Genomic DNA, 16,076 nt, shown 5'->3' with positions numbered 1-16,076 from the left:
AGCACAAGAGCAGTTTGTTTTTGCTAACGTAGCAATTCAACATAGGTGGTTCCTACCGGGAGGCCTTCATGGTGATTCAGGGGCCCAGGCTCCCTCTGTATTGTGGCTCCTCCATCCCCAGACATTGGGGTCCTCTGCATCCTTCTGATGGGAGAAGAGCGTGGAGATGCCCCCTCCCTGACTAGTTCAGCAGGATCCTGGCCTGGCATCAGCACTGTCCCTGACGCTCACACCCAATGTGTGAGGTGTTGTAAGGACCACACCTGGGCATAACCTCTCCCAGCTGGAGCGTCACACCAGGGAAGGGGTGTTTCTGGTGGACACAGAAAACTCACTCTGTCACAGGTCAAAGATGTGAGAGCTCTTCATTCAGCTCTTCATTCTTCTCCCTCCTTCTCCTCCCCCTCCCCACTCCATCCCTGCCTCAGGCAAGGAAATCTCAAAACAAGAAATTACTTAGAAGATAATAATGCTTATTGTCATTTAATAAGCTCATACTAAATGCCAGTTTTATCTTAAGGCTTTTGCGCGCGTGCGCACACACACACACACACACACACACACACACACATACACACAGGGTGAGGGGGGCTGGTGATGGGGATGAGTGTTAACCCTGCAGTCCTCAGCACTCAGACAGTTGTGGGAGACAATCACATCCAATCTGACTTTAGCCCCAGGAGTGCTGTTCACATGACTGAAGCTGCAGGGTTGGGTGGGCTCAAGCTTCCAGTCGGCAGGTCCTGGGGGTTCAAGGGATGTCATTCACTGGTCTCTCTGCATCAGACACTCTCTCTGTCTCCTGTGAGTCTTCATCCAGGGAGCCTGTCCCCTCCTGGAGCACAACGTCCACTCCCAGCTCAGGACTCACGTGCTCTCTGCTGACCCCACCTCCAATCATCCCAGACCCTAGGGTCCCACTTCACATGCCTGACCTGGATGGTGTCCTTCATCACAAGCCCCTCCCTGTGACCTGGGCCCTGGGGCTGCTCTGGAGCCTAGCATTAGGAGTAGGGGTACAGTGCCCACCCCCCCGGCCCACGTGTCATACTGGAGGGGCACTGCCCCCAGGGATGGTGGGAGTGAATGGTTCTCACAAACCAGGAGACACCACCAGCATCACCCCAGCCCCCAGGGAAGCAAACAGGGGTCACAACAGGTGACTGGGCTGCTGGGTCACACGGGTAGGAAGCGAAGTCAGGGGCTCCCACCTGGGCATCTGTCTGTCTGTCAGTCTATCTTTCTGTCTGTCTGCCTGCAGGGCCCTGTCCTCACCCCCCAGGCTGTGTGTGCAGTGGCTGCTCCTGCCTGAACATCTGTCCTGCTCCCTGAGTTGGAGGTAAGACACCATGTGGACATTCTGTGTGTGTAGAGGGAAATGATGACAGAGACTCAGGAGGAGCCGTGTGGTCTGCTCCTCGGAGATGATGGAACGACACGTGGCCACAGAGTGAAATAGACACACGGCCCTGGGTCAGTGCAGGGGCCGGCCACTCTGGCAGCACCTGCCCCTCCCTGTCTCCTGGGGTGTGAGGCTCCAAAGGAACACAACCAGGTAGACCTCCCAGGGAGGTGAGGGAAGGAAACAAACGGGAGGGTAGTTACAGAGCTGGAAGCCAGAGGGAGAGGCACTGGAGTCTGGGGACAGAAAGCAGCCACTGCCACCCCAGGGCCAGAGGGGCTGGGAGGTGCCAAGAGGCCAGGGGCCAGGATGTCCGGGGTTGCCCTTCTCAAGAGCAGAGCCAGGGTGTTCAAGCCTGAAACCACAGGAGCTGTGGAGAGGTGAGGATGCTGGAGGGATGGGGGCTGGAGGGCAGCCCGGAGGGGGAAGAGGATGCTGGCTCCCTTCCTGTTGGCCCTGGTTGAGCAGCTGGGGAGTGGGCATCAGACTGCAGCCCTCAGGCCCCTGCCGTGTGACTGCCATGGAGCTAGTGCACCCCTCCCTGATTACGGGAGGAGGACGTCGGGATGGCCTCAGGGCAGGGACATTTCAGGGGAGCTCGCTCAGCTGCCCCATCCTGATCCCGCCATCCCTGCCTTTGCTTGGGAGCCTCCCTAGGTCCACGTGCTCTGGGAGGGGAGCACCAAGGCCTGACCCATCAGGAGAGTCCACCCCTCCACCGCCTGGCCACCGGGTGCAGGTCAGAGATGGGAACGCGACCCACAGTGACCAATGGCCTTCAACCTGGACTTCAGCTTGACCCCCTGGGAGGAGGGCCTGCCCTGGCCTGGGGCAGCTTGTGTGCTGGCTGGTGCTTGAGACAGGCCCATCCAATGGAAATGCATTAATCAACAGAATTTGAACTTTTTATGAACCACATTTAAAAATAAAAAGAACAAAACTCAGTTCATTAATGTCTTATTTATCCCAATATGCCCAAATAGTGTGGTTTCAACAAATAACATAAATTTCTAAATACAGTTACTTACATTCTTTTTTAGTTCTGTAAGTCCACATATCCCTAGCTATTACTAAGCCAAGGTGAGTCGGTCCCCATCACTCTCAACCCAGGGTGTAAAGATGCACCCAGCTCCCCAGGCCCCTGAGAGAGGTCGGCAGTGGGAGCCCTTGACTCCATCCCGCTCCCCGTTGACTGCCCTCCCCAACAGGATCCCGAGGGCCCCTCCTGTTTGCCTCTGAGGCTGATGGGGGCAATCATGCTGCTACCAAGACTCTGATGGAGCTGATGAAGGGGCGGAGGGGGGGCCACCTCCCTTCTCATTAGCAGGCTTACTGTGACTGCAGCCCATGGATTCCATTTTAATGAATTATCAGCTACTAATCAAAGGGACAACCTGGCAAGACCATCCCATTGCAGCGAGGGAGGGGCAGAGTGGGAGCCTCAGCTACTGCGGGAAGTCTCAGATGTGATTAGCTAAATGCTCTGAGATAGACAGAGAAGACTGTCCTCCTCCCATCTGGGCTCCCAGAGGTGGCAGGCCAGCAGAAGTGGCTCAAACAGCTCATGATTTATGTGAGATAAAGCACGTCCTTCCTGAGAGAGTCGGCAAATGAGGGGCCCTATGGTCCAGTTTGTGCTCATCATGGAGTCATTCACTGTGGCCCAAGAAATGGACTGTCCCCAGTCACCAGGCTTGACTGACCTGCCTCCTGCTGAGTGCAGATGTGGGCTCTGTCCTGCTCAAATGAATGGACCAAGAATGGGGATGTGGCTCTAAAGAGATGATGGGTAAGTGTGTACACACTTGTGTACACATGCTGGTGTGTGCACGCAAATTAGGGTACACACACCAGTGTGCATGCACGTGTGTACACACATACACACCTGTCCCAGAAGAAGCAGAGACAGCCTGGAGAGCCTGGAGCCCAGAGCTCCCTTTCTGACAGGGAACCTCAGGCAGACACTTTCTCTGGGACTCACTGTTCACCTGCTCATTGGGGAGGGTCAGGGTGGAGCGGTGGACTCTGACCAAGTCTGACCTCCTGCATCTCACAGCCGAGGTGGGGTCAAGAGCCTAGGACAGACCAGGCAGAAGGTAAAATACAAGTGGATGGTCCATTCTGGCCAGGCAGACAGGGAGCAGGGGCAGGAACATGACCACAGGGCCTCTAGACTCAGCATCCATCTGCCCTTCCCCATCCTCCTATCTGGTGAAGAGTCTCACCAACTTCCTAACCAGGGGGAACATGGAGACAAGAGGGAGGGGATGGGGCCTCAGGAGGACAGAGGCAGGGGCTGTGGACACCAAGTGGACCAGGCTGGCCTCAGGTGAGCTACACTCAGGAGGGCTGGTGGGGAAGCCTCATGGGGTTTCCTCTGCTCTCTGCTCCCCAAGGGAAGCTCTCTGGGGTCCACACACAGCTTTCCTGTGTGGACAGACAGAGATGGGAGCCCCCCAGGTAGGGTCCATGGAGAGGAGATGAGTGAGACCCTGCAGTGCACATCTGGCCGTATAGCCCTGGGCACATGTAGAGAGGAGGTCAGGGGCCCTGGGTGTCCCCAGGAAGGGGGATCAGGGGACAGAGGTGAGGCAGAGGGTCATATTCCTCAGGCATCCTGCACAGCTGACTGATGCTGGGTACTCCCCTCCACAGACACACAGTTGATGTAGGTCACTGGGCACCTGGGTACCATGGTGACGGTGCCATAACAACCCCCACCCCTGCAGTCTCCACACCAGTGCAGGTGGAATTAATGAGTTTAGGTTCATTTAGTAATTTAATTGCCCTGGGAAGTCAGAGTCTAAAGCCACTTTGAACGCAGGGCTCTGACCATCCAGGACCCGACATTGGGAAGACAGGGAAAAGACGAGGTCACAGGTGGGATCAGGAAGGAGCCGGAGCTTCACGACTCCTGTCTGCCATCACCGCTGCCTCTGTGCTGTGGGCAGGGGAAGAGGAAGGAGGGGCCGGGGCTGAAGGTGTGGGTTATGTTTGCACGGTCCCTGTGGTCGGCAGCTAGCACTAAAAGCAGTTCACACATGGAGCATCATCAGGACCACAGTAACCCCGAGTCCCTCCCAGCCTTCCTCCTCCTTCCTCCAGGAACCATCTCCTCAATCTTGTCTGCCCCCCACACCTTGCTTTTGTTTCTCTTTTAACCCCCTTTATGCATCCTTCAGAAAAAGAGGTGACCGTAGTCACCGCATTTTTGCAGGATGTAATTGTCTAGGCCGTGATCCCCTGTAACTTGCTTATTGCGTTCAGCTTGAGCTTTTGCACATCATCTGTGTTAAAGGGTTCGTTGGTAGCTCCTTCATTCACTTTCCTCATTGAGCAAATCCACATGTACTGGACTTTATCCATGGTACATGGCTGTTTGCTTGCTTGTTTATTCTTTTGTGAACAATACTTGTGTAAACATGAAGCTTGTTGAGACAATTAAGTGAGTCTTTCACCTATCTGTTTATCTATCCTGACGTATGTTCTAGCGCATAGTAAAAGGGTTTCCCTGGTGGTGCTGTGGCAAAGAATCTGCCGGCTAATGCAAATTATGCGAGAGACGTGGGTTCGACCCTTGGGTCAGGGAAATGATACTTTGCTCCAGTATTCTTGCCTGGAAAATTCCATGGACCAAGGAGTCTGGCAGGCTATGGGGGTGCAAAGAGTTCAACATGACTGAGCACAGCAAGACAGTAAAGTTTGCCTAAGCGTGTGTTGTTACTATTATTACTGGTAGGATCAACAAAAATCAAACTGGGATATCCCAGCAACAGTAGCAGGTGTGTGCACACACACACTGATACAAACATACACGCTCCTTGGGTGGATTTTATCAAAAGGCCCCACAGGATGACTTGAGGAGTGAGGCCCCACCTCCCACCTGTCTGGTCTCTGCCTTGTGATGACAGCGCAGGGAGACAGAGTCCAGACCAGGCCTGCCAGGCCCTCTGGGCGGACAGGTGCAGGGCACCGGAGTCGGCTGTGGGGTCCTAGGGAGGGGAGGTCGTATAAAGTCTGCTTATCTGGGGCCAGAACACTTGGACCCAGGGTGTGACTGACAGTGCTCAGATCCACCAACCATGACTTCCAGGAAACCCAGGGCTCCTGGAGCCACATGAGCCTCCTGGGTCCCAGCTGTCACCCCACAGGGACCCAGGGTGAGCTATGACCCTCAGATGGGCACAAGGACATTTATCTGAGAGCTGTGTTGTTGCATGTCCTAGTCACCAACCCTCCACCTCCTTCTCGGATTCCCGACCTTCCAACATGAACTGTGGTCCTGGGTGCCCTGGGGGATATGATTCAGGGGACAGTGTAGGTGGGGTGAATTCACAGATGGGCTGCAAGATAATATAACAACAAATGTATCATCTGCAGCATTAATAACAAAAATTACATTGTCACTGACCGATACCATGGTGTGTCTGCACTGCTTTAACAGCATTCTCTGTTAATCCCCACAACTCAGTGATGCCAACATGATGGCTGTCCCCATTGCACAGATGGGCAAACTGAGAGTCTGAGTGGTGACATCATTGACCCACGTCCTGAGGCTACGAGGTGGATTCTAGCTCAGATCTGCCTGACCTCTCAGCCTGTGCTCTTCACATCCTCCTATCCCAGAGGCGGCTGTCCTGCCATCACCTCCTGGAGCCCCAGGCATATGGAGACCATGGGGCCTCCTCTCCCTAATCCCAGGCTCTTCTCCAAGAGCTCAAGCTGAGGTTCTGGCTTTTCTTCCCCCTTCCCCATGAGAGCACAGGTGCAGACTCGGGGGCAGCAGTTCATGATGTCAGGGCAAAGCCACCTTGGAAGGTGCCTGGTCAGGACCTTTCTGACTCAGTCTCTGCAGACTCTAACTCACTAACAGGAGTTCAACTTTGGTGGGAATCCTAGGGCAGTAAATAGCAGCAAGCTCACTGCCAGGAAGTAAGGGCACAGCTACAGCTCCTGGATGCAATCCTGAATGATAGAGTAGATGAAGCTTTATCAGGAGCCCAGCACCCCGAGTCATCAGTCCACAATCCAGTTTTCATGCACGAAAGACTGAATTCATCACTCAAGTGTAAAACAGGCAGGGATTTCTGCCTTTTTTCATGACCTGTGCATGATGGATGCTGTTCGAATGTGCATCAGACACTCTCCTGAGGCTTTCTAGAGTCTGACAAACCCAGAGAAGTTGAGCAGGGGCTGAGTGGACACGGCAGCTCTGGAGCCCTAGACAACGGATGGCTCTTCAGTGCAGAGAAAAACAGCATCTGTGCCCATCTGCACAGAAATCACCTCCCAAGGTTGCTCGGAGTTCCCGATGAAGATCCTGTCCTCTGGGTGGATTCTTGGATGAGAGTGAGCTGAAGGTAAAAGATAAGCAAGATTGGACTGAGCGTGGCTGTTCTGTCTAGTCCCCGCCCTCAACACTTCCTTGGGCTCCGCGAGCTTCTCTGCTGCAGTGATGAACAAGCCACCTGATCTTTCCCCCTCTGCTTCCAGAACCCAGTCTCAGCCTGTAGACTGAAAGAAATCATGACAAAGTCAAGGAAGGCATTGAAGAGAAATATCTGGGGTGTTTCTGTGGCCCAAATGCCCCTGGTTAAAGGACAGGATATCTCAGCGCTTGGACTGAGCAGAAAAACTTCATCTCTCGGAAGTCACTGTTCCTGCCAATATGCATTTGATGCAACCATCACACTGAAAATTCATGGGATAATCTGTTCCGTAATTGATTTTCTGTTCCATAACATCTGCCTCTGTATATGCTCACATAAATATGAATAAGGTACAGGCTGTGGAAAGGGATGCCGGAGTCCAAAAGCATCCTTCCAAACTGAGAGGTGTGATGACCCCTCTGCAATTTGAGGAAACATGGAAATGTGAAGTTCAGAAAACAGAAAACAGCAATGATCTTCATGTAATCTCTGTTAAAAGTAATAAAAATGATCCTTCAGAGAAATCAAGTAGGAAAAAAGTAACCTTCCTTTCTTTGCATGTATATTACAGTTCATTTCCAGACATGAGAATAAGACTGAGATTTCAGCTGCTGAATAATCCATCTTTATTTTTTCATAGGACTCAAACAACTCCCCTGAAGGCATAACATAATGATTTTCGATCTTATTTCTCCTCTGACACACAGATGGGCAGCAGCAATCATTTCCTGTCCTAGGACATGCAGAGAAAGTCACTAGTAACAGAACCAGCCTGAGTTATGGGGGTGTCAACAGCTCAGGTTTAAAACCCAAATGTGCAGAGAGCTGGGAGAGCAGGGCCCTGGAATGGTCCACAATTAGGAAAGGACCAAGGGCAAAAGCAGCCAGCAGAGGGGGCCAGTGAGGCCAAGGTGATGGATGCGGGGGGGGGGGGGGGGGGGGGGTGCGCGCGCGCGCACGCGTGCGTCCGCATCTGTTTCTGTTTATGTGTGTGACCTTGTGTGCATGAGTCTGTGCAGAGCAGACAGCTGTGCATCAAGACACTGACTTTCTTCATTTCCCCTTTCTCCTCATCTGCCTCTCCCTCCTCCATCGCCTCCCTCCTCCATGCCTTTCTCTCCCCTCCTTCCTCCTCCTCCATTCCCTCCCTCCTCTATGTCCCTTGCCCTCCTCTATCCCCCTCCCTCCTCCATCCCCACCCTCCTCCATCCCCTCCCTCCTCCATCCCCATCCTCCTCCATCCCCTCCCTCCTCCATCCCCCTCCATCCTCCATCCCCCTCCTTCCTCCATCCCCACCCTCCTCCATCCCCTGCCCTCCTCCATCCCCCTTTCCTCCTCCATCCCCCTCTCCCACCCTCTCCTCCCTGTCCCTCTTCTTCTCTTCCTACTGGTGCAGAAAAAACCTTTGTATTTTTAATATATTCCAATTGACATTTGGGAAAATTGCATATATTATACAGATATCTGCTTGTGTGAATCATCTCTGCTCTTTGCAGAGGAGGTGTCCCCATCTGGACTGTCAAGGCCTGAAGTTCCCCCAAAGAGAGGATGCCTGGCATCTCTTCCATCTCCATCACTTCAGAAAGCAGAACAGAACAACCCAGGACTGCTGGTCAGAACTGCCCTGGCCCTCCCTCAAGCACAGTGGGCTCTGTGTGTTTTCCCAGCAGTCCCTAATGGTGCCCAAGCTGATAATTCCAAAATGTTCCCTGTCTGCTTAGAGATGCTCCTGAAGGAATTCCACTGTGCTGTCCAGGACTCTGGGCTTCTCCCAGGAACCATGAACTAGTAGGTCCCCTGGGTGGCTTGACTGACTGTTCAAGGGCCCAGTAACCCAAAGGAGGGAGAGGGACGGAAGCATGAGAAGCGGGAGGTGAGGCCAGGGGTGGAGAGGGAAAAGGAGCAGATGGAAACCAGGGGTAAGGGGCCTGCTGGACAGGAGTGCAGAGGCCTGAGCTCAGGACCCACTCTGAGCTACTTATGGCCATGGAGGGCCATTTTGTTTGATGTCAGATGCATGATTTGTGAGATTCCTGTGTTCTGTGTAAATGTCGTGTCCCTACCCTGAGCCTAGCCATTCAGATATCACCCTGAGGGTTCCAAATTCTCCTGCCCCAGGATAGCTGATGACCTCTCTCCCTCCCTATGGCACTGGCTCGAGTGACTGCAGATCATCTCTGATGAGACAGGGATTAAAGCCAGGAGCCTCTTATTAGCCCCTGCAATTAACCAGCATCTCTCAGAGTGCAGCTAGATCTCTGACCTAGTTTCCAGCACCATCGGGAGCCCTTAATGGTGATTTGATGTGGGCTTGCAAGGTGGACACACCAGGATGCTCCTGGGAAGGCAGGGACTGGAGACAAGGATGTATCCATGTTGTTCCCATGACGCGTCCACAAGAGAGAGTGACAAGGCTTCCTGTGCGGCACCTGGCACCCCAAGTGCCGAGTGCCACCCCTCAGAAGGAAGGAGAAAGGCCGTGACTCATTCCATCACAGAAAAAAGTACAGGGCTTCAGAAGGAGGAGCAAGGAGCATAAGGCCTATGAGACAGCAAGGTTTCTGGTGCTAGGTTCTCTCCTGCAGCTGGATGGCCCCCAGCAGTGCCCATAATGCCCAGCTCTCAGTCCTGCAGCCAGGCTGCTGGCGGGGGGAGATCTTACATCCACCCCAGAAAGCAGCAGTTTAAGCCCACAGCTCACAAGGGATGGAGTGGGCTTGGTCTCAGACTCTCTGACCCTAAGGTCACTGATGCACCACTTCCCTCACTGGGCAGGGAGGAAGGGACTGAACATCGTGAGGACAAGGGGCCAGGGCTCCTGGGGAAATGGCCGATTCCAGGGGTGGAGCAGGAAACACACGGGCGAGAGGGGAGTCCCTGATGGTGCCAGAGACGAAGGAAAGTGTGAGCACACACGCACACACATGTGCACGTAGTGACGGGACAGGAAACATTGTTCAACTGAAAGAGCTCCCACGGGCAAAGTGGAAGAGCCCATCTCCCTGTCATCTTTGGAGGTGATAAAAGAAATGTTCACATATTTAGATATAGGGAAGTTATCCTGGCTTGCACACGAGTTGACTCGAATTTGATGCTAAGTACAATAGCCTATTTGTGGCCTATCAAACACACATTGTCCATCTGTTTTAAATATTAAAAAAAAAGAAGAGCACATGAACCAGAAGTAAAAAATATCCTTGTTAAAAGTAGAGTAACTGCCTCCCTTCCTGGGACGCCAGTGCTGGTCCTCCTTCAATGGTAAGACTCCCTTCCCATGTGGCAAAGTCATACGTACTGACTCGCTGTGTACATGGTGGTCTGTTCTTTTTTTTGAAACCTTGAAGAAAGGTAAGCCTAACTTGTTTAATGTAGTTTGTTCTGATAAGGTGTAAAACTGTGCTGAAAACCCTGCTTCTCTGGAGCAGCTTCTCAGAGTCATCTGGGAAGCAGGTTTCCAGGCTAGCCCTCGGTTTGGCTCAACTGAGACTCTTCTCTATTTTTATCATTGGTTGTTCAGTGCTTATTTTTGTTGACAGTGTCCCTAGACACTCCAAGAAATATTGAGTAGGAACTAACAAAGAATGGATAAAGTATGGACTTTAGTTAGTAACAGCATCAATAGTAACTCACAAACAGTAACTGAAAGTGTGCCATAGACTAGGATGTTAGTGATGGGAAAGCCATCCGTGAGCGACAGGAGAACTCTATCTTCACAGATTTTCAGAAAAACCAACGCTTGGGCTTCCCAGGTGGCTCCGTGGTTAAAGAATGCATCTGACAATGAAGGAGATGCCAGTTCAATCCCTGGGTCGGGAAGATCCCCTGGAAAAGAAAATGGTAACCCACTCCAGTATTCTTGCCTGGAAAATCACATGGATGGAGAAGCCTGGTCCATAGGATTGCAAAGAGTTGGACAGTACTGAGCATGCACGTACGTACTATTCTACAAAAACAAGCTTCTTTAGAAATATAAATATGAAGCTTTCCCTGGTAGTTCAATGATTAAGAATAAGAACCCCCCTTTCAATGCAGGGGACATGGGTTCAATTCCTGGGGGAACTAGAATCTTACATGCAGTGGAGCAACTAAGCCCACAGGCCACAGTGACTAAACCAGTGAGCTGCAACTAAGACGCAACTGAGCCAAAGAAATAAACATTTAAATATATGTATATATATTTGATCAAATATATATGCATTTATATGTCATGTCATTTGATCAAATGTATATATATGTGATCCCTTTGTCAGGAAGATCCCCTGGAGAAGGGACAGGCTCCCCACTCCAGTATTCTTGGGCCTCCTTTGTGGCTCAGCTGGTAAAGAATCCACCTGCAGTGTGGGAGACTTGGGTTCAATCCCTGGGTTGGGAAGATCCCCTGGAGAAGGGAAATGCTATCCACTCCAGTATTCTGGCCTAAAGAATTCCATGGATTATATAATCCATGGGGTTGCAAAGAGTCAGACACAAGGGAGCGACTTTCAATTTCACTTTCTTTATATATATATATATATATATATTTGGAGAAGGAAATGGCAACCCACTCCAGTGTTCTTGCCTGGAGAATCCCAGGGACAGGGAAGCCTGATGGGCTGCCGTTTCTGGGGTCGCACAGAGTCGGACACAACTGAAGCGACTTAGCAGCAGCAGCATATATATATACATACATACAGAGTGAGAGTTTGGGTCCCTGATCAGAGAGGAAGAGCTGTGATTCCCCTGAAACTGTTCCCCACAAGGAGGTGATGTGAACACGAGAGGGGAACCTGGGCCAGGCTGAGCAGCCCCACGACAGCTGAGATGCTGTTACCCTGGAAAGAGGTATGTGCCAAATTCCATGAACTTTTGTTTTTGGTTTGCCTTTATCTCCCCCAAATAAGACATTAAAAAGTGAAAGTGTTAGTCGCTCAGCCATGTCAGCCTCTTTGCGATCCCGTGGACTGTAGCCCACCAGGCTCCTCTGTCCATGGGATTCTCCAGGCAGGAATACTAGAGTGGGTTACCATCTCCTTCTCCAGGAGATCTTCCCGACCCAGAGATCAAACCCAGGTCCATCGCATTGCAGGCATACTCTTTACCATCTGAGCCACCAGGGAAGCCCATGCTCCTGTTTAAAGCTGTAGAGTATGCAACAGGACCCAGTGGAGAGAAAAGAAGTGTTTGTGACTTTGAACACAAAGTTTCCCTGTCAGCCTCAAGAGGCAGCCATCATCCTGTTTTAAAAGTTTTTCCAGAGAGGCTCCAAATGTGAACAAGAATATAGAATAAGCATGAAGTAGATAAACAGATATGTGTATTTATATTTATGTACATTCTATAGAGAGCTTCCCAGGCGGCCCTAGTGGTGAAGGACCTGCCTGCCGATGCCGAAGGCATAAGAGATTCGATCCCTCGGTCGGGAAGATCCCCTGGAGGAGGGCATGGCTACCCACTTCAGTATTCTTGCCTGGAGAGTCCCATGGACAGAGGAGCCTGACTGGCTACAGTCCATGGGGTTGCAGAGTCAGACAGGATGGAAGTGACTTAGCATGCACGCACACACATATCCTACAAATGGTAGCCTAAGTATACACGTCTATACTATATGACCTTTCAATGAACAAAAATCTCAAATTCTTCCACATCGTTGGAACTACCTGGCCATCACTATGGTCCAAGCCTTCAGGGTATCCACTGTATAGACGCCCACGATTCACTGAAGTGGTTCCCTCTCTGCAGACGTTTATCTCAGTCTTTTGTTACAACAGACAAGCCTGCGGTGATCATCCTGGCACTGACGCCCTTGTGCGCATCACAGCACTATTTTTAATGCCTGCTCGGAGAGCTGTGAGAATATTGCACGATCATTTATTTAATGGATCCCTCCTTGTTTTTAAATATTTAGATTGTTTCCAATTTTTCCACCATTATTAACAATACTGCTATAATCATAAATCTTGACACACACCCCTGAATGTTTCCCTGCAATGAATTTCTAAAAGGAAGTGCTGGGTAAACATGTTTTTAACCCTCAAGCTGCTTCCGGCCCATTTCCCAAGACCTGGGTCTGGGCTGCCCTGCTGGGTGGTGGAGGTTGCACACTGCTCGGAGGTCCCAGAAGGGGCAGGAAGAGCTGTGCAGGTTACTTCCCAGATACTCAGGTGTGCCCTGCAGCAGGTAACTTTTCTGGTCTATATATTCTATATAAGGACACTGGAGGTGCCAGCAGGGCCCTGGCTGAGTTGTCAGAGGAAGAGTCTGGGGTCAGAGGCCCCCTGAACCTTCAGATACATGTGATGTGACCTACCCTGCCCTCTGCAGTGTCAATGGTCCATTAACATCAAATCTTCTACTTTCTGAGCCCCTGGCACTGACACTGTGTATACTTCTCCAAACAGGTGATTCCTGAAGGACCTAGACTTCCCTTCCTCTGAATCTTGGTGCCATCCAGGCCACAGCAGATGATAAGACCAGGAAAAAAAAAAAGACCAGGAAGTGGAGAGTGGGGTACTGTGGAGCTCCCACCCGGAGAGAGAGGGGCTGCTGGTCTTTGCCCAGAGGGCGCCTGCCCCACAGGACTTGATCTTCTGAGTTTAAAGAGAAGTTAAGAGGCTATGAACTGGCATTTTAACTTTAAATGTCCTCATGTTTCCAAATTGGCTTCATGCAGACCAATTAAAGCACACCCCAGGCCACCAGTCTGCAACGCCTGCCTTAAATGTTTGATGTGTGACTGGACTAGCAGAATCATGTTTCAGTAATGAGCCCTGGCAGGAGGGCTTTGGGGAGCTCGGTGCTTCTCAGACCCCGGAAAAGCCTGAGCGCCTGCTCCTTCCAACTGGGCAGCCTGGCTGAGAGAAGGGCGCCCTTTGTAGGAAGCTTCCTCCCTCCCACCGGCCAGGAGGGCACATCTGCTCATTTTCCTGCCTGTAGAGCTGAGCAGTGAGACCATTAAGAGAACCCTTGGGAAGGCATCCACCCCTTTTTCCACTGGAAATGGCCCAGCAGGAGGAGCCGTGGTCACAGCAAGTGCTCACTCCCAGCCTGGAGGCCTGCCCCTTGGAAGTCGGAATCTAAGCCCTGCTTCAGACTGTCTGGAACCTGGGGTCCCTGGGGCAGAGACCACCGTCCTGCAGGGCTGGTAGGCATCATCCTTGAAGGGGAAACTGCACCTGTCAGTCAGACCTGGGTGTGGGAGGGGCCCTGGGTCATGAACATCAGGTGCGGGCAACACTCAGAGGAAATGTGGCTCTGTTCCTGGGAGGACTTGCAGCTGGGGCCACGGGGCTGCTGGCTGTGGTCCCCAGGGCCTCCCTTGGCTCTGCTGAAGGGAGTTGATTAGGGCACGCATGACAGACTGCAAAGGTGTGTCCTGAGCCCAGGGAGTGTGGCCTGGGAGGTAGGGGCGTGTCCAGCAGCCTTGTCTCTGGGTCACCGCAGCCTGCTCACCCTACTGGATTCTAGCTCCCCAAGGACTGGTGGCCGGGTGCTGTGTGAGCATCTCTGTGGATACCCCTGTCCACCCAGGCCAGCCAGAGAATGACCAAGAGCCCAGTGAGCCTGCATCCCTGGGCTTGACACCAATCTCCAGAGTCTTATCCTCCAGTAGTCCCCGAGGGCAAATAAGTGAGTTTCAAGGGGCCTAGACTCTTGAGAGTCCCTTGGACAGCAAGGAGATCCAACCAGTCAATCCTAAAAGAAATCAGCCCTGAATATTCATTGGAAGGACTGATGCTGAAGCCGAAGCTCCAATACTTTGACCACCTGATGCGAAGAGCCGTTTCACTGGAAAAGACCCTCATGCTGGAAAAGATTAAGGGCAGGAGGAGAAGGGAGCAATAGAGAATGAGATGGTTGGATGGCATCATTGATTCAGTGGACATGAGTTTGAGCAAGCTCCGGGAGATGGTGAAGGACAGGGAAGCCTGGCATCCATGGGCAACTGAATACAACAGGGCAGACGGGCAAGATCTGTTTACAAGGGTTAGACCCATTCAGGTAATTCAACATAACAGCTGTTAGGGCCACTGTGAGTGCAAAGCCACAGCGAGGGGACAGTAGTGAGGTGGCAGCAGTTGACTATGTCCTTGCCCAGATGCCCTGCTCTCTCCCTGAGCGGGTCTGACACCATCAGGGGGACACACGATGGGGCTCAGCGCTTCCCGACACTAGAGCAGACACATGACGCTTCTTCTGCTCCCTCTGCCCCCATCCTCTGGCTCTGGTCTCTTTGTAGAGGAAGGAGAAAGGAAAACCCCAAATCTCCCTGCTACCCCTCACAGGACTAGAGAGTAGGGTCCTGGCAGGGCCCCCTTGCACCTCCCAGAAGACAGTCCTGATGTCATTTCTTCTCTCTGTCTTTTTATCTCTCTGTCTCTGTGTCTCTCCTTGTCTCTGACCCTCTTCCTCTCTCTTTCTTTCTCTCTCTGTCTTCTCTGTCCTCTCTATCTGATTTTTCTTTCTGTGTCTCTCTTTCTCCCTGTCTCTCTGTCTCTGTTTTTCTGTTTCTTTCTTGTAGATTTATTCATAGAGCTGACAAGGTCAAGGGTGATCATTAAAAGCCCATCATCTCAGAAGAGCCGCTTTTGCACCAAGCAGGGTTTTGAAATCGCACAAGGTCAGTGCATTAACTCTGCAATCAAAGATGGCTGGAAGCTCCCGGACCCCCGCTGCTGCCTCTGCAGTGAAGATGGTCCCGACTCTCCTATCACAGGGTTGCCTGGAGGAGCCGCTTCGGTTTAGACCCGGCAAACCTCTGTCTGGAACATCGTCATAAGAGAGAGCTGCTGCTGCTGCTGCTAAGTCGCTTCAGTCGTGTCAGACTCTGTGCCACCCCATGGATGGCAGCCCACCAGGCTCCCCTGTCCCTGGGATTCTCCAGGCAAGAACACTGGAGTGGGTTGCCATTTCCTTCTCCAATGCATGAAAGTGAAACATGAAAGTGAAGTCACTCAGTCATGTCCAACTCTTGGCGACCCCACGGACTGCAGCCCACCAGGCTCCTCCATCCATAGGATTTTCCAGGCAAGAGTACTGGAGTGGGTGCATAGGAGAGAGCTACTCTTAGTGTATTTTCACCCACCTAGATCCGCTCTATTGCTCCTAGGTGACCATTGTCATTTCTGTAGATGGAGGCTGCCTCTCTGCCAGGATTTTACCAGAAAGTGTAATTGTGACAACTTTGGGAGAATTCAGCTGAGACACCCACCCTCATGGCAGAGGTGCTGGGTGACCCCTGGCAGGCCCCTGGAGGCAGAGGTGGCTC

The 16,076-nt window shown here is 52.0% G+C and overlaps 1 long non-coding RNA gene across 1 annotated transcript; it reads left to right on the top strand.

The window, feature by feature from the left end:
* The first annotated feature begins 1,632 nt into the window (after positions 1 to 1,632).
* LOC139176848 (uncharacterized) lies at positions 1,633 to 2,346 on the top strand. The gene is made up of 2 exons (XR_011561323.1): positions 1,633 to 1,782; positions 2,051 to 2,346. It is a non-coding gene; the product is annotated as an uncharacterized lncRNA (long non-coding RNA).
* Positions 2,347 to 16,076: the final 13,730 nt, after the last annotated feature.

The sequence above is a fragment of the Bos indicus genome, chromosome 17 (genome assembly GCF_029378745.1).
Source record: "Bos indicus isolate NIAB-ARS_2022 breed Sahiwal x Tharparkar chromosome 17, NIAB-ARS_B.indTharparkar_mat_pri_1.0, whole genome shotgun sequence".
Lineage (NCBI taxonomy): Eukaryota > Metazoa > Chordata > Mammalia > Artiodactyla > Bovidae > Bos > Bos indicus.
Note: the sequence above shows the minus strand (reverse complement) of the source record. Positions and strands in the feature narration are given on the sequence as shown.